This window comes from Mus caroli, chromosome 8, assembly GCF_900094665.2.
Source record: "Mus caroli chromosome 8, CAROLI_EIJ_v1.1, whole genome shotgun sequence".
Taxonomy (NCBI): domain Eukaryota; kingdom Metazoa; phylum Chordata; class Mammalia; order Rodentia; family Muridae; genus Mus; species Mus caroli.
In genome coordinates this window covers 105,106,767-105,128,447 of record NC_034577.1, presented here as the reverse complement: position 1 = coordinate 105,128,447, position 21,681 = coordinate 105,106,767, and positions in this window count along the sequence as shown.

Sequence of the window (21,681 nt, the reverse complement as noted above, 5' to 3'; positions counted from 1 at the left end):
GTATCTTTTCCCCTCCATACCTGTATTGCATTCATTATAGCCTCTACATTAATAAATATTCTTTCTTGAATGAAAGGAGGAGTGAGCACATGAGTGGATCCTCTAGACTCATCTCTGTCATTGTCATCAACTGATTGATGCTCACTTCTCTGGGTGTTTAGTTTCTTCCTATAAAAAATAAGGATAATAATACCTAGGCTTTATACTTTATATAATTTGTATCAGAGTCATAAGAAATATGACTCACGTGGCATATTTTAGGATCTCAAAGATTGGTGAAATAGAATGGCTGTATTTTCAAACATTGAGCAAAACTTCTCATTTCCCTTTTTGTTTTCTTCACTAAGGAAACATCCTGAGTCCTCTCCACCTCCCCACCCTCTTCATCTTCCTCTTCCTCCTCTTCCTCCTCCTCCTCTTTTCCTCACTAGAGCCCCACTCTTTGGTATTATTCTCCCAAATCTTTCACATATGTCTGCTGAACATAGGCTTTACAAAAATGATAATACTGCATTGCATTTGTGTGTTATTAGTAAGTCATGCATTGCTTAGTGGTAGTGGTCATGTGTTTCCATCAGCAGTAGACTGTATTAAAAGTTGTGCATATTTATAGAATGGATTATTATGTGACAATGAAAACATGTAATTGGTAATGCTCACAGAAATATGGCTGAATCTAGCAAACATGTTTCATGTAAATGAACAATACTAAGTACATATTGCATGATTCCATTCATACAATAATAGAGGTATAGAATTCATTTTAGTGTTGGAATTACCCTTTGGTTGGCAACACATTTGGTATTGGTTACCCTTGATTGACAAAGTTGTGGGATGAGGAATTTATCGTGATATTCTGGATGCGGCTACCTGTATATATTCAGTAGGGGAAATTTCACTGTGATGGTGAGTAACTCACTCTTCTGGGAATATGTTGAACCTTGAATTAGTTTCTATTAGTATACTAAAAACACGATGACCAAGAGCAACTTATAGCAGAAGGATTTTCCATTTTGTCCTAGGGCTCCAGAGGTATAAAAATCTGTCACAGTGGAAAGTCATGGCAGTGGGTGGCTAGCATGGTAGTGGTAACAGGAATCTGAGACATCACATCCTTAACCACAGTTACACAGTGGAAGGAGAAAACTGGTGGGAGGGTGTCTTAGTTACTGCTTATTGGTATGAAGAGACAACATGACCAAGACAACTCTTATAAAAGAAAACATTTAATAGGGGGATTGCTTACAGTTTCAGAGGTCCATTATCATCAGAGAGGGAAGCAGACAGGCATGGTGCTGGAGCAGTAGCTGAGGGCTTTACATCCTAATCCACTGGCAACAGGCAAATAGAAAAAGACTTTGGGCGTGGGCTTTTAGAACCTCAAAGTGCACCCACAGTGATACACCTCTTTCAACAAGGTTACTCCTATTTCAATAAGGCTACAGCTCCTAACCCTTCCCAGATAGTTCACCAACTGGGGACTAAGCATGCAGAATATGAGAAGATTGGGCTATTCTTATTCAAACCACCACAAAGGGGGAGGTCTTAACATCTCAAATCTCATTCCCCAGTTATGTACTTCCTCCAATAAGGCCACAATTCAGAAACCTCCCCAAACAGCACTACCAACTGACAACTAAGTATTCAAAGGCTGGAGCCCAAGGAGGACATTTCTCACATAATCCAGCAAATACCTCAATAAAATGTTTATGAATTGTTTTTCCTTTCCAGCACATATATGTGTGTGGTATTTGGCATGCCTGTGTAGGAATGTGTGTGCATGTGTGTGTGAAGTTCAGAGGTTAACAGGTATCTTCTATCACTTTCCTTGTATATGGCAAGGTGTTTTAGTTGAGCCCAGACGCATCCATTCCATTAGTCTAGCTAAGGATTTTTTCCTTAGAGACACACTGTCTCTGCCTCTTGAGTTAGAATTTCTGGTGGGTCACCACATCCACTTAGCATTTGCATGGATGCTATGTATCTGAAATTCCTTCCACATACCTTCATGGCACACTCTTTATCTACTGAGCCTCCACAGCCCCCATGCTTTTCCCAACATGATTTGATATAATCACTACCTCAAATCTGGGGAATCGCTAGGATAGGTACATTTGACCCCCATCTTGGAGAATAAGATGATATTTAGAGAGCAAACATGTTCTACTAAAACACATATTTCAACTGAGATTAAAACCCAGGTCTCTTGCTATAGACCTCTTTCTGGATCATTACAATGTCCATACTAGATAACAAGGCACTTTGGAAATGTGCACATCTAGAGACTCAGAAGTGGAGTGAATGATTTAAAAAAAAAAAAAAAAAGCTTATGTAGTTGCTTAAAATCTGAAGAATTCATTTTGGAGAGACTTCCTGATAGACACCAAAACCCACACGATGTAGGTGGCCATTTGAAGCAAAACCCTCTTTTTCCTTGAAATGTGTAAAAAGGGATGTGTGATGAAATGGTCCGCTTGTTGCATCACACCCCACATCAGCTCTTAGAGCTGCTTAGGGAAATCCAAGTGAGTCCCAAAGACAGGAGCAGTGATGTTGAAGACACAGTCAAGGCAGGACACATTCTAGCACATGTCAAACATCTGGAGCCACTCTTGAATAGCCAGCCCAGCTCCTGATGAATAGATTCTGTCTGTGCTCTTTGGTTCCATATCCCATGTGCTAATCCTTGCAATGGGAAGGCAGAGCCCTGGATCACACCTCATCACCCAGAGCTTAATAGGGGAGAAGAGATTTAGCAAGGCTTTTTAAAACACACACACACACAAGGGGCTTGGTGGTCTATGGGAAGAAAAAGGTTCCAGATGTAAGTTCACTGTAGGAGTGGTTCTTTTCACAGGAAAGCTAGATACAGGCTTCCACAGATTCACAAAACACATAAAGGGGAAGAAATGATAGGAGGAGTTAGCTTTTGAAGGCAGAAAATGAGATTTTACTTAAGGCATAGTTTGAACTACCAACTACAGGGCTAGAGTCCCAGCACTTCTATCTTACAGACCAATGAGTTCCACTTAAATGATCGACCATATGACCTCGGGTGAGACATCTGCTTTCTGACCATGGACCACATGGGTGCTGCCCTGGTGCACTAGGACTGGTGATCATGGCCCTGGTGGATTTGATAATGTCTCCTAGCAACCAGAGCTTGTTTGTGGATGAGAAATAGAAAAACAAGTTGGAGGGCTCACAAAAATATGTTCTACCAAAAACATTCCACACTGTTTTTTTGCAAAACAACAGACATCCACCTCAAGATATCTGATGTTTCACATCTCTTTCGAACACTTATTAAAGATAAATAATGCATGCTATTCTTTTGGCTCTCTTTTTAGGAATTAAGACTTTTATTTCCTTCAATATTGCCTGATTTTCTTACTATTTTCTAAAGTTACATCACGTGCAACAATTTGACTTGGACTCATTTTCTGCATGTTGGCTGTTTTGAGAACAATATATGTATATTAGAAAATGGACATTTCTTAAAATAGGGCTTTATTTTTCTAAATAAAAGACCCCCAAACTTATATTTTGATTTTCCTCACATATATGTTTCTTAAAATCTTTGTGTATCATAAAAAGTTTCTCATGGTAAAGAAAAACGTGCCAACATCCCTCATCAAAGTTTGGCCATCAGAGTTCATATCCCTTTTGCACAAATATTTCAATCTTCCAGGTTTGCAATGTGCTTCCATCAGCCTGGTGTGTGTGTGTGTGTGTGTGTGTGTGTGTGTGTGTGTACATTCATCTTCTGTTCAGAGTAGGACACCAGAGCACTTGTCTGTAAGCCCCACAGACCTCAGAGTTCATTGCTTGTTCTCTGGATGGTTTCAATCAGCAAGACGGACACAAAGGCTTTGGCTGCTGAAAGTGGGTTCTCCTCCGGTGGACCATTGCTTATTTTGGACCTGCTTCGCCCTCGCAGGCTCATATTTTATTGAGTGCATAATTTCCTATCAGCTTCAGACACCAGCGTCACCAGCTCAGTAAGAGTAGGGAGGCTGGGGCTTGACAGTGGTAAATTTGACGGCGCTTTAAAAAACACCAATCAACACACACCATGCGCTGCCACGCAGAGGGAGACTTATTTCATGGTTTCAACTTTATGGCCTTAGATTTCAGCATGACATGACGGATGCAGAAGGGAAGTGCGTTTGCATGATAAGCCGGGGATAATTTGTACTGGGAAATAATTTGGAATTGTGATAAATAATCCCTGGCACACAATAACAGAGAAAGTTCAGACCTTGGGCTGGATTATAGATGTTTGTGTCTCATAAACAAGGTAGAAAATACATTTTTAAAAAAGCCATGTTTTCAAAGTCTTTTCACGTCCAAGCCACCCTCATTAATAACCATTAAAAAAACACATTTCTAAGCTCAGCCTCACATTAATCTCCCTGCACGTGACCTGATGGTGCACTTTGAGGAGAAAGATGGAAGGCAGTTGCCGACATGAGTACTCTGTGCTTTTCTTCATTTTCTTGGTAGGTAGCTTGTAAATTCAGAGTTTAGGGGCCAGCACGAAGACTCAGTGGGGAAAGGCACTTGTCACCAAGCCTGATGACCTGAGTTTAATCCCTGAGTCCCGCTTGATGAAAAAAGAGGAAGAACTCTTGCAAGTCATCCTTTGACCTTCATGTGTGTATATGGCAAGAGCATACAAACATACATACATACATACATACATACATACATACATACATACATACATACACATCAGTTAATACATTGTTTTAAAGAAAAACAATTATAGACCTTGAAAGAATAACGGAAATCCAATAAAATTGAAAGTGTCTCAGGAATATTAGACTTTTGTGGTTTATCAGTAAAACAATGATAGAACAAAGAGATATGGGTTTTTTTTTCTTCCTTCTTCTTCCTATGCTTAGAGAAGTTGAGGTTTCTGTTCTGACTCATGAACCGTGCCATCAAATCTTTACATTACTGGAGGAGACTTGACAGGACTTTTCCTTCTGGAAGCCTGTACTTCCAGTTGTTGGCTTTTCCAGCAGTGGGAGGTTATCCAAGGGTTGGTGCATGAGGGGATGGCTGTTTACAAGGAAGAATGTGAGGATTTCTCTAGAGGGAAACAGACAGGGATGGGGAAAGAGGAAGAGAAAGGAAGATGGGAGCTGGAGAAAGATAAGCTAAACAGAGTAGGTGGCATCATAGCTCTCTTTAAGACTGTGAAGGTGAGCCATGATCAACCCCGATTCCTGACAGTTGGCCAAGAGCGCAGGACGTTGAGGGACATAAGTGAAGGTTCGTTGTGAACAAATGCCTCCATCAGAGAGTCCATTGAGAGGACATTTGTGTCAGCCATCTGCCCAGTTGCTTGCCCATAGTAGTACGAATGACCCAGCAGAATGAAGGGGTAATGGTGATCATGAACACTATCATGATGGATGGGAGCAGTGAAAAACCCATCTGGGTACCACATTCCCACTACCTCCCCTTGGCCATGATAGCTCTCTTCCCATCTATTGATTTTGTGAAAGTTCTGGGTCAAATTCTGTTTCTGGAAGAGACTCAATAAAAGCCAAATTTGGGAAACCACTGATTGGGTTTAATCTCTGGAATTCTGGGAGACAGAAAATCGAGGCTGGAAATGACCATCCCTTATCTGTCCAGAGGGCCACTGAGGATGCTATGGATACTAAGAAGGGCATAAAAGGAGAGACACTTAGAAAGCCAGAGGGTGCCATCTTGATCTCTCAAGGTTGTGGTTGTTGTTATTTATTATTATTTTAAAATTATTGGTTGCTTTAAAACCATGTAAGTGTGTCTGCTTGTCTGTACGTGCACTATGTATGTATGGGTCCCCACAGAGGCCAAGAGAGGATCATGTGCTATTATCCACTGAGCCATATCTCCAGCCCCTTCATCCTTATTTATTGGAGACAGAATCTCACTATGTAGTCCAGGCTGGCCTCAACTTCTGGCAATCTCCTACCTCTGCCTCCAGAGTCCTGGGATGACAACCATGAGCCACAGTGCCCAACTTTCATGGCTTGTTATTAGGGTCAGGAAACATTAAGTGTATGAAGTAACTTAGTACACACCCAAGTTTTATTTCCTCTGGCGTTACGCCGCTGAGTAAGCTTATTCAATGTGCATTTATTAAGCATTTACAACTATTGTATAATCTGTTTTGAGTGACCAGAAAAAAAAAAAAAAGCTGACACAATAGAATTCCTATGTCAGGGAACTTAGGGTGAAATGTTTTGGAATCAAAGTTTACAAATAGAGAAAAAAAAAAAAAGAGGTGACTCCTCGGAGGCCATTGTATATCCGGACGCCATAATGCTCTAGAGGGTGGAGTCACCTGTTAGTGGAAGATAAGGAACCTGGCAATCTTGTAGGAGAGAGGGACTGGGCCACACCCTAAAGAACTGCTGACTTTGTCCAGAGTCTAGAATGCTGGAGTTAGAAGAGGGTCCGAGACCCTGCAGTTCAACTTCTATTCAACTGTAGAAACCTCCTGGGTGTTACAGTGTGGATCATCCACTTGAGTCCCCCCAGCTTCTGTACTTTATAGAACCAGGCAGAGCCCAAGTTTGTTGCTGTGGGAAATGGGGGCAGGGGTGTCTCATCATCTACCCAGGGAAGACTTACCAGGAGACTTAACCTAGACCTACTAGACAATGCTATGAAACATGTGGAAATGTGTTTGGTGTGATTAGTGGTTAGGTCATGTCCAGGGATGTGATTTTTTTCCAGTATCAGGGGGGAGGGAGGACTGTGTGAAAGCCACTGTTCACATGGGGCTGTGTGAGGAGGGAGGTGCTGGCTTCCTAAGTGGGATTCAGGATTGGATGAAACGTCTACATGTTCATCTTCATTCATTGTCCACAGTGGCGAGCTTACCTCTGTCCCTTCTTTGTTGAGTGCTCCTTGACTTTAAGTGATATTGATTTTTATTTGGGTCTGGGTTAATCCTTGGGGGGGAGGGGCAGTGTTCAGAATGGGGACATTGTAAAATAACTATCTCTTTATCCATTAGATACCAATAGTACTCCCCACCCCGACCCCACCCCTGCCAGTCCTGTGTCAATCAGAATGTCCGCAGATACTGCTGAGTATCCTGTAGGGATCAAAGAGGACATAGCAGAGAACCACTGGCCTAGCCATTGTTTCGGCTCTTTTCTTCCACAGCTGCTCCCCTGAGAGCATCCAGGCTCAGCCAGCAGCAGCTCACAGTTGGAAAAGGCTCACAAGATTTCACCAAGAACACATAATAACACAATCCAAGCCTGCCTCCCCCTTCCTGTAGTTCCCATGGCTGTACAGTGTTTCTCTTTAGTTTTCAGCTCTGGGAATTTGTCTTTTCTCTCTCTTTCTCCACAGCTCTCAGAGTAAGCATCAGAAAATGATTACCCACAGCTGTCTATCCGGAAGCTGTGGGACATCACCAAGTGTATCTGTCCCCTGTACAGGTTGAACTGTTAAAGATGAGCAGAGTTTATACGTTCACCTTCATTTGGGGGAGGTTCTCACTTCTATTTTCTTTTGTAGCTGCTAGAGAGGCTCACATTCTTTGTCTTCATTCATAACCTGTCATTGTTTCCATGGTGTCATTTAAAATAATCATGGAGAATTTAGAGAAGGGTTTCAGGGATGGGAGAGTCTTAATGAGGTCACCTGGATCAGGCGGTCTGATAGCATTATTATTATTATTATTATTATTATTATTATTTTAATTGACTAGTGAGACAGCTCAGCAATGGGTAAAGGTGTGGCCATGCCAAACCTGAGGACCTGAGGTCAAAACCCAGAATGCACGCATATTAAGGTGTAAGGGAGAAAACTGACTATGCAAAAAACTGTCCTCTGATCTCCGTACACACGTGGTTGCAAACATGCACATTCCCATCACACACACACACACACACACACACACACACGAAAAAATGACATTAACGCAAAGCCTAGCCAATCTCTAGGAACATGTCTTACATTTGCTCATGCTCTGAGAGCTTTTAGCAGGAGAGCAGTTACGCTATCCAGGCCTCTACTCAGGTTCCCTGTGGCACCTTGTGTCTGGAGGAGTTGTTGAAGATAGCTCACAGTGGAAGCCTCCAGCAGCTCTCCATTTTTTTTTTCCAAAAACTGGGCTGAAGTGGGAACAGAAGGACTCCTCATCTTTCTGTCTTGCTCACCTTCCTACCTACTCAGACGTGCATGCTCAGAAACCCTGCTCCCAGCTTCGGACTCTCCCTAGATTCCTTTTTCCCTCCGCCTGGGCAGAGCTGTTGGTCAAACAGATGTGTGGCTTTTGTCTATGGATTTAATTAGTTGGCCATTTACAATCTCAAAGCAAGGCATCCAAAGCAATTAAGTCCTTCAGTAGAACAAAATAAAATTATGAAATGTTTATTTTTATTTTACAAGTGTCAGCCTCATTGTAAGTGGTTATGGAAATATCAAAGGGTCTAGAAAAAGCATAATTTAAATCATCAAAAATAGTCTTTATTAATGTTGAGGGATTGCTCTCCCTGTTCTCTCTCTCTGGTTCTGTCCTTCCTGTGTCTTTCTTCACAGTCTATCTGCGTGTGTCTATCTACTGTGGCCATTCTAATCTTACAAACCTGCTCCAATTCTACCTCTTAAATGCAACTTTTACCAGTCACAATTTTTCATTTCACCAAATGGTCTCTTAAAACACCCCCTTTGAAGGGAGGAAGAGAGCACTCAGTTTACAAAGTGCTTGCCAGGGTTGGGAAGGCAGAGATAGGTGGGTCCCTGGGGCTAACTGCACAGCCAGCCTACGTTACTGAGGGAGTCCCAGGCAAGAAAGAGACATGTGTCAAAGAGCAAGGTGGATGGTGTCCAAGGAACAACGCTGGAGGTTGTTGTCTGGCTTCTGTACATACATGGACGCATACCCATCCACATGTGCACCAACACCAACACATGTGTACACACATTAAAGGGGAGGAAAACACCCTCTTGGATGGATGAATCATGATTTTCTAAACCTTTGCTCATCTGTTGGATGTCTAGTTTATTTCCTATGTTTATACCCAAATAGTAAACATTTTTCTCCGTAAGTTTCTGCTTGTGCTTTTTTTTTTAACTCCTTTCATCTGTATAAATATTTTTGTTATAAATTACATGGAGGGAGATCTAAGTTTTATTTTTTTAGGAGAGCCAGGCCAAGAGTTTTTTTTTTCAAGAACTTTCTGCATATTATGAAATCATTTTTTCCACATAATTTGTACCAGTGTGCACTTCTCAGAGACCAACAGTGTCTGGCATGGCGTTGCTTTGCCAAAGCGAGCCATTTCAACCTTTAAAAACCTTGTTCGTTTGGTAAACAAGAAAGAGTCTCACTGAGAAGTTTGATTTTCTTGAAATTACTGGTAAGGTTTATATACTTAATTGTGTTAATGCCTTTTATATTGAACACGCAGTCTTTACTTTTTATTTAATAATGTTCATTTATATGTGTTATAAGTTTAGATTTCTGCTGTTCTTTTCTTTCGTCGGATACTGAGTTTTTTTCTCAAGGTTAATATCTGCCTTACTTTATTATATTTTAACATTTATTTAGTATGTGTATGTGTAAGCACACAGAAGTACTCCATTACACATGAGGAGGCTGGTGGACAGTTGTAAGGATTGGTTCTCTCATCCCACCATGTGAGTCCTTGAGATTAGATTCAGGCCATCAGACTTAGAAGCAAGCACTTTTACCTTCTCGGTACCTTGCTGGCCTTTTATTTGCTATTTTAAATACATGTTTCTAGAGAGTCTCAAGGATTTCCTTATTCTCCATAATCTTTTTGCATAACTTTTACAGATAGCATGTGACCAAAAGTTTCCAAAATATTAATAAGAATTTGCTTTCTATTTTCCCAGTCACTGAATTAGCTCTGCTTCCTCTGGGGTAAATTCTTATGCTGTTTTTCTTCTCTGAATTGCATATAGGTTCTTCATCTCTCTAGTGGTCGATATTTAATATGGATTTAAATTTGGGATTTGTGATAAGGTGAACTTTCCTTTTATGGGTGGTTATCTACTGTACTGAGAAGTGCTACAATGTAGGTTTTGCTATATCGGGAAGAGTGTGTCTGAAGTAGCTTTTAAATTAATGTCATTTCCATCATGTGTCTATCCTTCCACTTCCCATTCATCTTTCGGTTTAATTTTTGAAGCAATATCATGCTGCTCATACTTGCAGCATCGCTGGTGATGCTTTTGAGCTTCTAACCCTCTTGCTTTTACCCTCCATATTTTGGGACCACATGCGTACAATACCACATTCACTCTGCAGGGTACCAGGGTCCAAATCCTGGGCTCCATGCAGGTACAATCATTGCTCCAGCTCCACCAACTGAGCTACATCTCTAACACCTCCATCTCTTCTCCGTTTCTTAATGAGATCTGATATTTACAAGTTCCAAGACCCCATAGGATTTTGGAATGCCAGCAGATATCCTCCTCTTCTGGTGCCCCAACATGTTAGGGCTGAATATTCTTTTACCACACACAGCAGGTGTTCCTACTTCTTAACTTCTTGACTTTAGTGCTGAATTCATGGCTACTATTTCTGAGAAAGTAAACTTCTTTGACACAGAGAGTGAGTCATCTCAAAGACACACAAAGTGGGCTTCACTTTTTTTTTTCAATTTTGGCAGATACAGACACCATTCATTAGACAACGGTGAGATGTGTGTCAGTTTGTGGAAACTGATGTTCCAATGGATAGGTCACCCAAAGGAGGGGTGAACATGTGAAGGAGTTTGTCCTCCCATTGTCCTCAGTCTGGGGATTGACAGTACACTGTACACCAACCTCCAATGATTTGGGTAGAATTGAGTTTTTACTGTATACCTTAGTATCGTTATAACTCGCTCATGCACTGGCTTTCTCTTTCCCTTCTCTCTTTCTCTCTTCCTGGTCTTATCTGACCTCTGATCTCTCCATCTTATTTTCAGAATAATTCACGATCTTCAATAACCATCCTTCTGCCTTCTCCTCTCCTTGCTATTTGTTCTTCTCTGAGGTCCCTTGTGTTAGCTTTTGTTGTTGCTGCTCCTGCTGTAATTAACATCTGAGAGAACAATTTTAAAAAGGAGGAAAGTTTTATTTGAGAAATTGTTTTAGAGGTGACAGTCGGTGCTTGGGTGACTCCATTTCTAGGGACCTTTGCTCAGGCAGAACACCATAGTTGTGCACCTTTCCCACTTAGATAATCCTCCCTGGAAACATCTCTACAGGCACTTCCAGCTCTGTGCTTTATGAATCTCCTAGGTAGTTCTCAACGTAGCCATGTTGACGATCAGGATTAGCATGTCTCCTCCTTCATTTCTTGTTAGTAAGTGTAACTGCACTCAGATGTTGTATGCATTTCGCTTTGGGTATGAAGTCAGCAATTCGAGCTTTGAACATGTATGTTGGCATTTCTTTTTGCATTTCACAAGTTGCTCTCCCATTCATTTATTATAGGTGTTCATACCAAACTATGCAGAGAAAACCAAGTTTACGAGTCTAACTCTGAAAAATCATTACCAAATACCTATTCTCACTGCCCTTCCAAGACCACCAGAAACTTACCAATCAAGACCAAGTTCAGCTTTCTAAGGTGCTCATGAAGGAGACTGGCTAATCTTAGTCACTTTTCCTAGGGCAATAAAATATCCAGACAGACACAGCTTAAGGAAGGAAGGATTTATCTTAGCTCACGGTTTGAAGGTGCAGTCTAGCATGGTGAGGACGTCAAAGCAGCAAAAGCCTGAATCAGTTTGTCACATTGCATCTGTAGTCAGGAGAAAGAGATCAATGGATGCCAGGGTTCAGCTTACTTTCTCTCCTTTTTAAATAGAGGATTCTAGCCCAGGGTCTGATGTAAACCACTGCGGGCAGGTATTCCCACCTCATGTAACCCAAATCAGCATAACATCCAGTAGGCATGCCCAGAGGTATCTTTTTTGTGGCTGTAGATCTCATCAAGTTGACAGTTGAGAGTAACTGTCATACCATCTAAAAAGTAATTATTTTACTTTTTAGGATGTAACATATCCTTAGGATATGAACATATCCTATCCTTTAGGATACGAACATATCCTTATTTCATTTCTGTCGCTGTGATAAAATACCCTGACAAAATCCAATTGTAGTCAGGCAGTGGTGGCGCACACCTTTAATCTCTGCACTTGGGAGGCAGAGGCAGGCAGACTTCTGAGTTTGAGGCCAGCCTGGTTTACAGAGTGAGTTCCAGGACAGATACGGCTATACAGGGAAACCCTGTCTCAAAAAAAAAAACAAACAAACAAACAAAAAAAAAAAAAACAAAACAACAACAAAATCCAATTTATGGAAGAAATAGACATATTTCATTTTACAACTCCAGATTACGGTCTATCATTGTAGGGAAATCAAGGAAAGAACTGAGTAAAGCTAGTTACATCATATTTGCATTCAAGAGTAGAGAGAAATGAATACATACATCTTCATTTACTTGTTTGTGCTCAGCCTGATTTCTCCCTTCTTATAAAGGATCCTCTATCTTGGGAATGGTACTACCCATAGTGGGCAGTGTATCTATCTTCCCATCAATTAACTTAATAAGTACAAGAGCCCACAGACATACTCACACGACATCCCAATACAGACAATCCCTCATTAAGACTTTCTTTTTTTTTCCGAGATAGGGTTTCTGTGTATAGTCCTGGCTGTCCTGGACTCACTCTGTAGACCAGGCTGGCCTCGAACTCAGAAACCTGCCTGCCTCTGCCTCCTAAGTGCTGGGATTAAAGGTGTGCGCCACCACAGCCGGGTGAGACTTTCATTACGTGTGATTCTAGGTTGCATCAAATTGACAACTGAAACTAACTGTTGTCACACTGTATGTGGGAGGACCTAGTGATAGCTTAGAAGGTGATTCTGAGGAAAGAATTAGAAATAGTTGTTTTCACACTGAGTTAGAGTTCTTAGGATTCAAGGGAATTCTGTCCTGATGATCACCTGGAAGACACAGAGAACAATGTAGGGCTAGGGATGAGATGAATAAGGAAGTTAAAGTAGCAGAATGTTGTTTGGCCTTTTTAATGAATTATTACTGAGTCTGGATTTTGTACTTTTGAATCATTAATCAGTCAGCAGTAGGGCACGATCTTATGTTTTGTTGCTTTATTCTATTCATGTTTTCATCATTACTGTTTGCCAATATTGATGCTCTGCGACATTGTTTGATGTGAAAATATTACATTGTGACTATAAGGGCTGGGATTTCTTTACCAACATTGAGACATGACCGATATAGCCAAGATAGTTCCTAACTGTCATAATCTGTCTTTTTGGCTCTCAACTTCACTGAATGCTCCCTTCAGGGCCCATGAGATGTCTCAGTGAGTAAAGGTGCTTTCTGGCAAGCCTGACAAACCTAGTGTGATAGGCAGGACTCACCTGATGGAAAGGGAAAACAGACTCCCACAGGTTGTACTCAGACCTCCATGCCCCCTCACCCAAAATGAAACAAATAGTTACAAAAATGAAAAGAATGCTCCTTGCAAACCATAATATAGTGTAGTATTCTTCCATATACTTTTGCTAGGATAGAGTGTACTATTTATATTAATCGACTCTGTAGTCCATAGTGTTCAAGATTGAAGGGCAGGCAGTCCTGGGGACTGAACCAGGGTCTTATGAATGCTGGGCAAGAGTTCTACCACAGATCCATACCTTTGTCCCTTTTCACTTAATTTTGAGACATCATCTCTCTCTGTGGCCCAGGCTGGCCTGGAAACCCTAAATTGCTGGGATTACAGGACAGATCACCATGTGCAGCTCTATTTCAGTTTTGAATTCTGGTCTACCATTTGCTAAGTATATTTCCACTGACTAAATTTTGTTTTTTTTTTTTGTTGTTGTTTTTTTTTGGCTATCCATCCCATGCAAATAGTTACAAAATTCCTCATAGAAATCTTCCAGCCAATTAGATGTGACACCATTTGGAAGGTGGTTTTGCTTTTTTTTAGACAAATACACAATAGTATCCTCTTCCCAGTTTTTTTAAAAAATAAAAATAAAGGACCCACCTGTTCTTGCATAGTTATCAGTGCACCCCAGAACTTGAGTAGCCACCCCTCATATCCTCCAACCTTTTCTCATCATAAGCCTGCTCATGTGGTTGTTTTTTCTTTAATGCATAGTTGGAAGGCTGAGATTTTTGTTCAACCCTTAACTCAGACTTTTATTACACATGATATGTTTTGCATCAGTTTTTTTTTCCTTTTTCTTGGAGTGTTGGTCATAATTAATCCCTCTTTACTTGCAACAATAGAAGACCTGATAGAAATTTGAGATACTATAAAAACCCAAGCACACTCTAAAGTGTGAGTGTCACAGGATGGTATATTTAAAAGTACCCATCAACTTCTTAGTCATGATTTTGGCTAATTAATAAGATGAAGAAGAAGAAGAAGAAGAAGAAGAAGAAGAAGAAGAAGAAGAAGAAGAAGAAGAAGAAGAAGAAGAGGAGGAGGAGGAGGAGGAGGAGGAGGAAAGAGAAGATACATAAGAAAAAAGAAGATATAGAAGAAAAAATGAGATACAGAATTTTAAAAAAGAAGATATAGAAGGAAAAAATAAAAGAAGATACAGAAAGGTTTTGAAAACTGGGTGCAGTCCCAAAGTTGGATGCTAGGATTTATGAACAGAATTCTCACATCCACCAACTTTCCTCTGACTCATGTCTGGGTTTGAGCTTCCTGAGATGCAGATCTCAGACAGGAACATGAGAGAAAAAGCAGCAGCAGCAGCAGCAGCAACAACAACAAAAACAAAAACAAAAAAACAAGACAAGACAAACAAAACTCCCAAAGCAAAAACAAACAGCTGTGCTGAGACAAAAAGTAGTGGGAAAGTGGCCAAGGAAGACAGGAAGGGTAAACTGATGAAGACAGATTATTAGGCTAGTAGTTCCTGGGACCATTTCATATTGGTGTCAATTGGGGGACTCTTGATGCCATGAAGAACAAACAGCTCTGAAGGACTCCCCTGGGATAGAACGGCTCGGGTATTTCCTTGCCATGCCCACCTGGCATTGGCTGGAAGCATTTCTGAGAGAACTTATTTTCTTGCTCTCTGGCCCATTGCATTGTGGGGTAAGCAGGGAAAGTATTACAGTAGCCACAAAGAAGGTCCTTGGGCTGATACTTGTGAAGGCTGAAGAAGCAAGAACATAGAGTTAGGAACCAATTTATGAATACTTGGCATACATCCAAGATGGATATAGGTGTGTGCTTGAGTGTGAAACTTTGGTGTTGAAGCCTAATCGCCAACATGCTGTTGTTAAGGAAATGGGTTTTGGGTGGTGGGAGGTGACTAGGTCATGAGGCTGGGACCTTCATACATGGTACTAATGTTTAAGTTGGTTATCTTTTCATTGGAATACAAAACACCTAGTATACAGTTTTGAAAGGAGGTAGGGTTTATTTTTCCCTGCAGTTTCAGGTTTCCGTGAGCCTTGGCTCTGCCGACTCTGGATCCACAGCGGAGCGGGATTCCATGGTAGTGGGAGCATGTGAAAGAGGGGGCTGTTCACCTCACGCTTAACAAGAAGCCCACTGGAGGAAGTGAGAAGAGCGGGATAGCCCATCTTGGTGTGTTTATCTCCTGTTCTGTTATCTACTTGGATTGGCAATTAGGGCTAAGCACTACAGGACCCATATAGAAGAGATCCATTGACCCAATGATGCTCATTTCACCACATGGGACCACAATGAAAACTCAGCTGTCTACAGCCCGGAAGTGAGTGCTCTCGGAAACTCAACCACACCGGCTCCCTGACCTCACACTTCCAGACCCTGAGCCTGTGGATAGTACATACATTTCTGTTGTTTACAGGTGACCAGTGTTTGGCCTCAAGCTATGATAATTGGGCATAATGGGGGTGTTTTAGGAAGGTAAGTTTTTAGGAAGCATGTTTTTAGGAAACAGCACAGGTTACTGAGAAGAACACAGGGTCTAAAGTCAGACAAGCTGTCCCTAGCTTTCCCATGGGGACTATGTTGCTTGGTTTCTTTGAATCCTGGTTCCTCCTTATATTCTAAGGTCAATGGTAACAGATAAATGAAAAAGAAGCAACAACACTCTACAGACACTAAACTGAAAAACATTTCTTATTCTTTTTGTAGCAAAGGAAGTTCATTTAGCCTCATTAACATTCAGGAAGTAGTACAGATAAATCCAAAGGGGAGCAAAGTTTGAAGCAATGGTCTTTCCCCATGCTGGTTGTCTGTCTCACCCCTTTGTTCCCTTCCCAGATAATAGCTAGATATCTGGGGCAATACGCAATGGCTGCTATACTTGTGGACATCTCTTCCAGTTGCTCAGAGTAGAAGGCTACAATTTCATGCGGGCTGCCTCTGGTCATTAGTGGCCCAAGGGAAAAGTGACTGACATAAAAGACTTTCAATTCCTCCTACTAAAATCTGTTCTGATAAGGTAACTCCGGGGATAACTTCAAACACATTGAACCTAGGGAACTGTATTCTTTTGGCTAGTCTTTAAACATAGTTATTGATCAACTGTCCTTTTTCTGCCACTTGGTTGAGAGATCATTAAGTTGTAGCCAAAGGAGACTCCCAGGGCTCACAGGGAGGGACCTTTGATGAAATGCCCAACAGTAAGTAGAGGGAACTTATAGAGCCCACCTCCAGCAGGAAGACAGGACATCAAGTGAGGGAGGGGGTTGCCATCTCACAGTCAACCTCTGACGCATAATTGTTTCTGTCTGAAGGAATTATAGGGATGGAAATGGAGAGGAGCCTGAGGAAAAGAAGGTCCAGTGACAGGGCCAAAGGGGGATCCAGGTCAAGGAGAGGTCCCAAGGCCTGACACAATTGCTGGGGCTATGGAGCACTCACAAAAAGTGATCTATCATAACTGCCCTCCAAAAGACCCAACAAGCAGCTGAAAGAGTCAGATGCAGATATTTGCACCCAACCAATGGACAGAAGCAGCTGACCCCTGTTGTTGAATTAGGGAAGGCTGAAAGAAGCTGAGGAGAAGGGCATTCCTGTAGGAGGACCAGCAGTCTCAATTAACCTGGACCCCCGAGATCCTTCAAACACTGGACCACCAAACATACAGCATACACCAGCTGATATGAGGGCCCCAACACACATACAGTAAAGGACTTCCAGGTCTGTGTTCATTCAGAGATGATACACCTAACCCTCAAGAGACTGGAGGCCCCAGGGAGTTTAGAGGTCAGATGAGGTGGAGGCTGGGGCATCCATGTGGAGACAGGGTGTGGTGGAGAGGAGGTGTGGAATGTGGAGCAGTTGGAGGGTGGGAGGGGAGGGGCAGGGAATGGTATATGGAGTGTAAAAAATAAATTACAAATAAAATTTAATTAAAAAAAAAGTTGTAGCCAAAGGAAACGTCTAGCAGTAGTATTACTACTTTTACTACTAATACTGGCTCTAGGAAGAAGATGATGATGATGGTGATAATGGTGCTATTGGTATAACTATGGATAGACTAGGAGAATAACGATGAATATTCCTACTGCTGCTACTAATATGGAGTATGGTGGCAATGCTGTTACTGCTGACACCAACAGATAGTACCACTGATGCTATGATGCAATGCTGAATGATGACAATTATTACTAGTACTGTCACTACAATGCTGTAAAACTGTTCCTTCCAGTAGAAGTTTGCTACCATCAATGTCACTATTACCATGGCAACTAATTCTGCTATTTTGCTGCTAATTCTGCTATTGCTGCTGCCGCCACTGCTTCTCACTGTATTGGTGCTGACTGCTTGTGATGTGTGCAAACTACCTGTGTTTGGAGTATTTACTATCAAAATAATATTAGGGAGAAGTCATTGTGTTTGCTCCACTTTACATGCAAGGGGCCAGAGCAGGGGATAGTCACTCATTTGTCCACTATCAAGGGACAGAATTGAACTTGAAAATTTAAACCATGATTAGTTTGTGTGTGTGCTCACATGTTTGCTTCCATGTGCATGTATGAGTGCATATGCATATAGCTGTGTATGTATGTGTATGTATGTATATCTGTGTGAATGCAGATGTGCAGGTACCATGGCATGCATGCAGAAGTCAGAGGACAACCTCTGATCTCAGTTCTTACCTTCTATCTTGCTAAAAAGGAGTCTGTTTCCTTTTTTAGTGTGCTTCTGAGTGCAGAGAGATAGCAGACTTGGAAGTTTCTGAGGATCCCCTTGTCTCCACTTCCCATTTTATTACTGGAGCCCTGGGATTACAGACACATGCTACCACACAGTCTTTTAGGTGGATGCTGGTGCGAAACTCAAGTCCTCATGTTTGCACATGAACTTTCACCACTGAGCATCCGTCCAAGTCACTCTGCTTAGCTCTAAATGACCCCTCTCCATGCCTTCTTTTGAACATTCCTATTCATGCTTCCCACTGTTTGTATGGGAGAACGGCAGGCTTCAGGCATGCCTGGTGGAAGGACTGAGTGAGTGCACTGAGACTGGTGTTGGTGGTGTGATTCATGATTCTTAATGCTCATTTAACTAAAGAGCAATAAGGATGGCAGCTGCAGAGGAAGCAACTGGGAAGAGGCACTTACAGGGAAGAGCAAAGATTGGCAAAGGGACACAACTTTTCCCTCCTTAGACTTCTTTATCTGGGCCTCCAGTGAAAGTTGATATCCACTCGGAGGGCAGAGGAAGACCACAGAGTTACAAACTATGATCAGTGTGGACCTCTGCTTTCTTTTGGTTAAGTCTCTTCACCTCTTGGAACCCCAGTAGTCCAGATCCATCCTGTTGAATAATATCTGACTTGCACACTTGCCCTAAAGATCACAAGGGCAATGCACTCTTGAAACCATTTGCAAGGGAAGCTGTTACCACTAGCACTCTCTCTCTCTCTCTCTATATATATATATATATATATATATATATATATATATATATATATACACACACACACACACACACACACACACACACTCATTAGTGGAAGACTATATAGGACATTTATTTCACATTCAGATCCTACTTTGCAGATGGCACATAACTGGTAGTGTCTTCAGTTGATCCCAGCTCCACCTGTAGAGTGTGTGGTCAGTGTCATACATTGTATGGTTCCCTCACATGGCTATTCTTTCCCACAACACAATTTTTCTGGATCATTTAAATTTTTACCAGTTTTATTTTTATGACTGAATGGACTGTGCAGCTATCCAGTTCCTCTTTTTGGAGTTCCATGCCTAGGTGTTTTGTCTGTCAGCTGGATTCACTTTAGGTAGAGCTGTCTTGGAGTAGAGAGTGGCGCCTATACAAGCTCTAAGAGGAGTGCCGAGGACCTTCACTGTAGTGCCTGTCTTTCCTCCTTGAGGTGAAAAGCATCATTCGTTTGGTGCTGGAGAGCTGATTCAGTGCTTAAGAGTACTAGCTGAGCTTCTAGAAGAGCCAGCTGGTCATTGAGCACCAGGTATGCAGGTACACAGGCATGTGTGCAGATAAACTACTCATACACATAAAATAATTTAAAATAGAGACCTAATAACTAAGATATGGTTATATATTTAAATTTCCTTGCTGAAATAGAATTACATTTTTATAGAGAATGCTAAAGGATACACAACAACATTTAGAATAATACTTAATGAAAAAGCCACTCAACAACAATGTTCTTTATATGAATCAAAACCTCAGCCTCATCCCCAAATGTTTCCATGTGCGAGATTCAAGCTTCAAAAATAAACATGGACTTTTGAAAGCTGAGGGTATGGGTATAGCAGAGAGTCACAAAAAATATTTTCTGGATTTTCTTTTCATTCATCTGAATTAGTTTCACAGATGAGCAATCTGAATTTTGTGTGGAGTCCTGACATGATCTTCCAAATACTTTTAGAGCTGATAGGGAAAACTGGCTGTGCGCTTTTGTGATTGTTTTCCCACATCTGTTGATGTGTAGGCTCAGGCACCTGCTAAGCATTTTGCTCTTCTGTTCCATTCTCGTGATTTTTCTTAGCATCTGCTTCTCAAAAATCAAACAGCTCCGTGTCTCCTGTGTGGGCAGCTGGGATGGGCTTGCTTCTCATTTCCTTCTCTGTGTCATGCTCACACAGCCCCCTCACTTCTGAGTTATAGCCCTGCCCCTCCACGGAGCCATAAGTCACAGGTGGAACAGTTAAAAGAATGCAAGCAGAACACAAGACACCTCCCACCCCCAGATTCCAATTTGTCTTGTATTTTATTGGGAGGCACCATCTCAGAAACTCTGGGAAGATGTTGCTGAGACCTCCAGGAGTTGCTGGATTCTGAAGGTGGGATGCTGAAGGTGAGAATGCTAAGGGAGGGATGCTGAGGGTGGGATGCTGAGGGTAGGATGCTGAAAGGCCCACCTGCCAGGAAATAGACCAAAGACATAAGTGCTATTATATGACTTAGCAGTGCTGGTAGTTCCAAGAGGGGACTGTTCCGAGGGTCCTTCCTATTTCAGCAGTTAAGGAGGTGGCTGTCACTGACACTGAGTGTGAAGAGTGGCTTTGAGTCTCAGCAGACTTCTCACCAAAGCATGGTCTTAAATAGCAACTTTCCAAGTTGCAGTCAAAAATGACCAATCATGAAAACTTGGTTTCTCCCAAACATCTTAAATGAAAGATGTGTTAGCTAGTCATGGGTAATAACACTTACAATGCTAGCAAACAAACACCAAAACAAACAAACAAACAAACAAACAAACAAACAAAAAAACAAACAAAACGCCTCAAACAAATGACATCTGAATCCCTTTGAAAAATCATTTATTTATTTACATAAATGTGTATGTGCTTGTGTGAGTTTATGTGCACCATGGTGTGGTGGCATGTGCTGGAGCCTGCAGAGGCAGGAAGAGGGTGTTGGTTCTCCTGGAACTGGACTTACAGGTGTTTCAGAGACACACTATGTGGGTACTGGGAACTGAACCCAGGTGGGCTGCAAGAACAGCCAGCGCTCCTAACCACTGAGCCAGCTCTCCTGCCCTGAGTCCTTCCTCATCTATAGACCTAGCCTAAACATATTACTTTGTATAAATTACTCACTAACTGAGGAAAGGGGCAGATGCCTCTTTATTTATATTCTGACTCTAGAAGGAAACTGAGGAGATCAACATGCTTATCCAAGGCCACACAAGATTAGATTTCTAAATCTAGTTTCTCAATTATAGCTTACATTCTCCAGTGAACATCAAACTAGTCCTATTTTTCACCTCTGTGAATCCTGAATCTCTGCTCTGGGATGACAGGCCAAAAGTACCTCTCTTGGATCTAACTTGACTCTGGTCTGTATGTTCATGTTCCCTCAAAATCCACATATTAAAGTCCTAGTTATCAATATGATATTAAGAGATGAGGCTTTCGTGGGATATGGGCATGCTCTATCGAGCATCTTGCTTAACTTCTATATCTCTTCCATGAGACAAGTATTAACACCTTCATGTTGCAGAAATTCGTTAACTCCTGATCTTATCAGTGGTGACTAATGACTCATAATCTAAAAGGGCTACCCTGTGTCCCTCCTTCCTCCCTCCTCCCTCCCTTCCCCTTCCTCTTTCCCTCCTGCTCTGTGTCCTTTCCTTTCCTTTCCTTTCCTTTCCTTTCCTTTCCTTTCCTTTCCTTTCCTTTCCTTTCCTTTCCTTTCCTTTCCTTTCCTTTCCTTT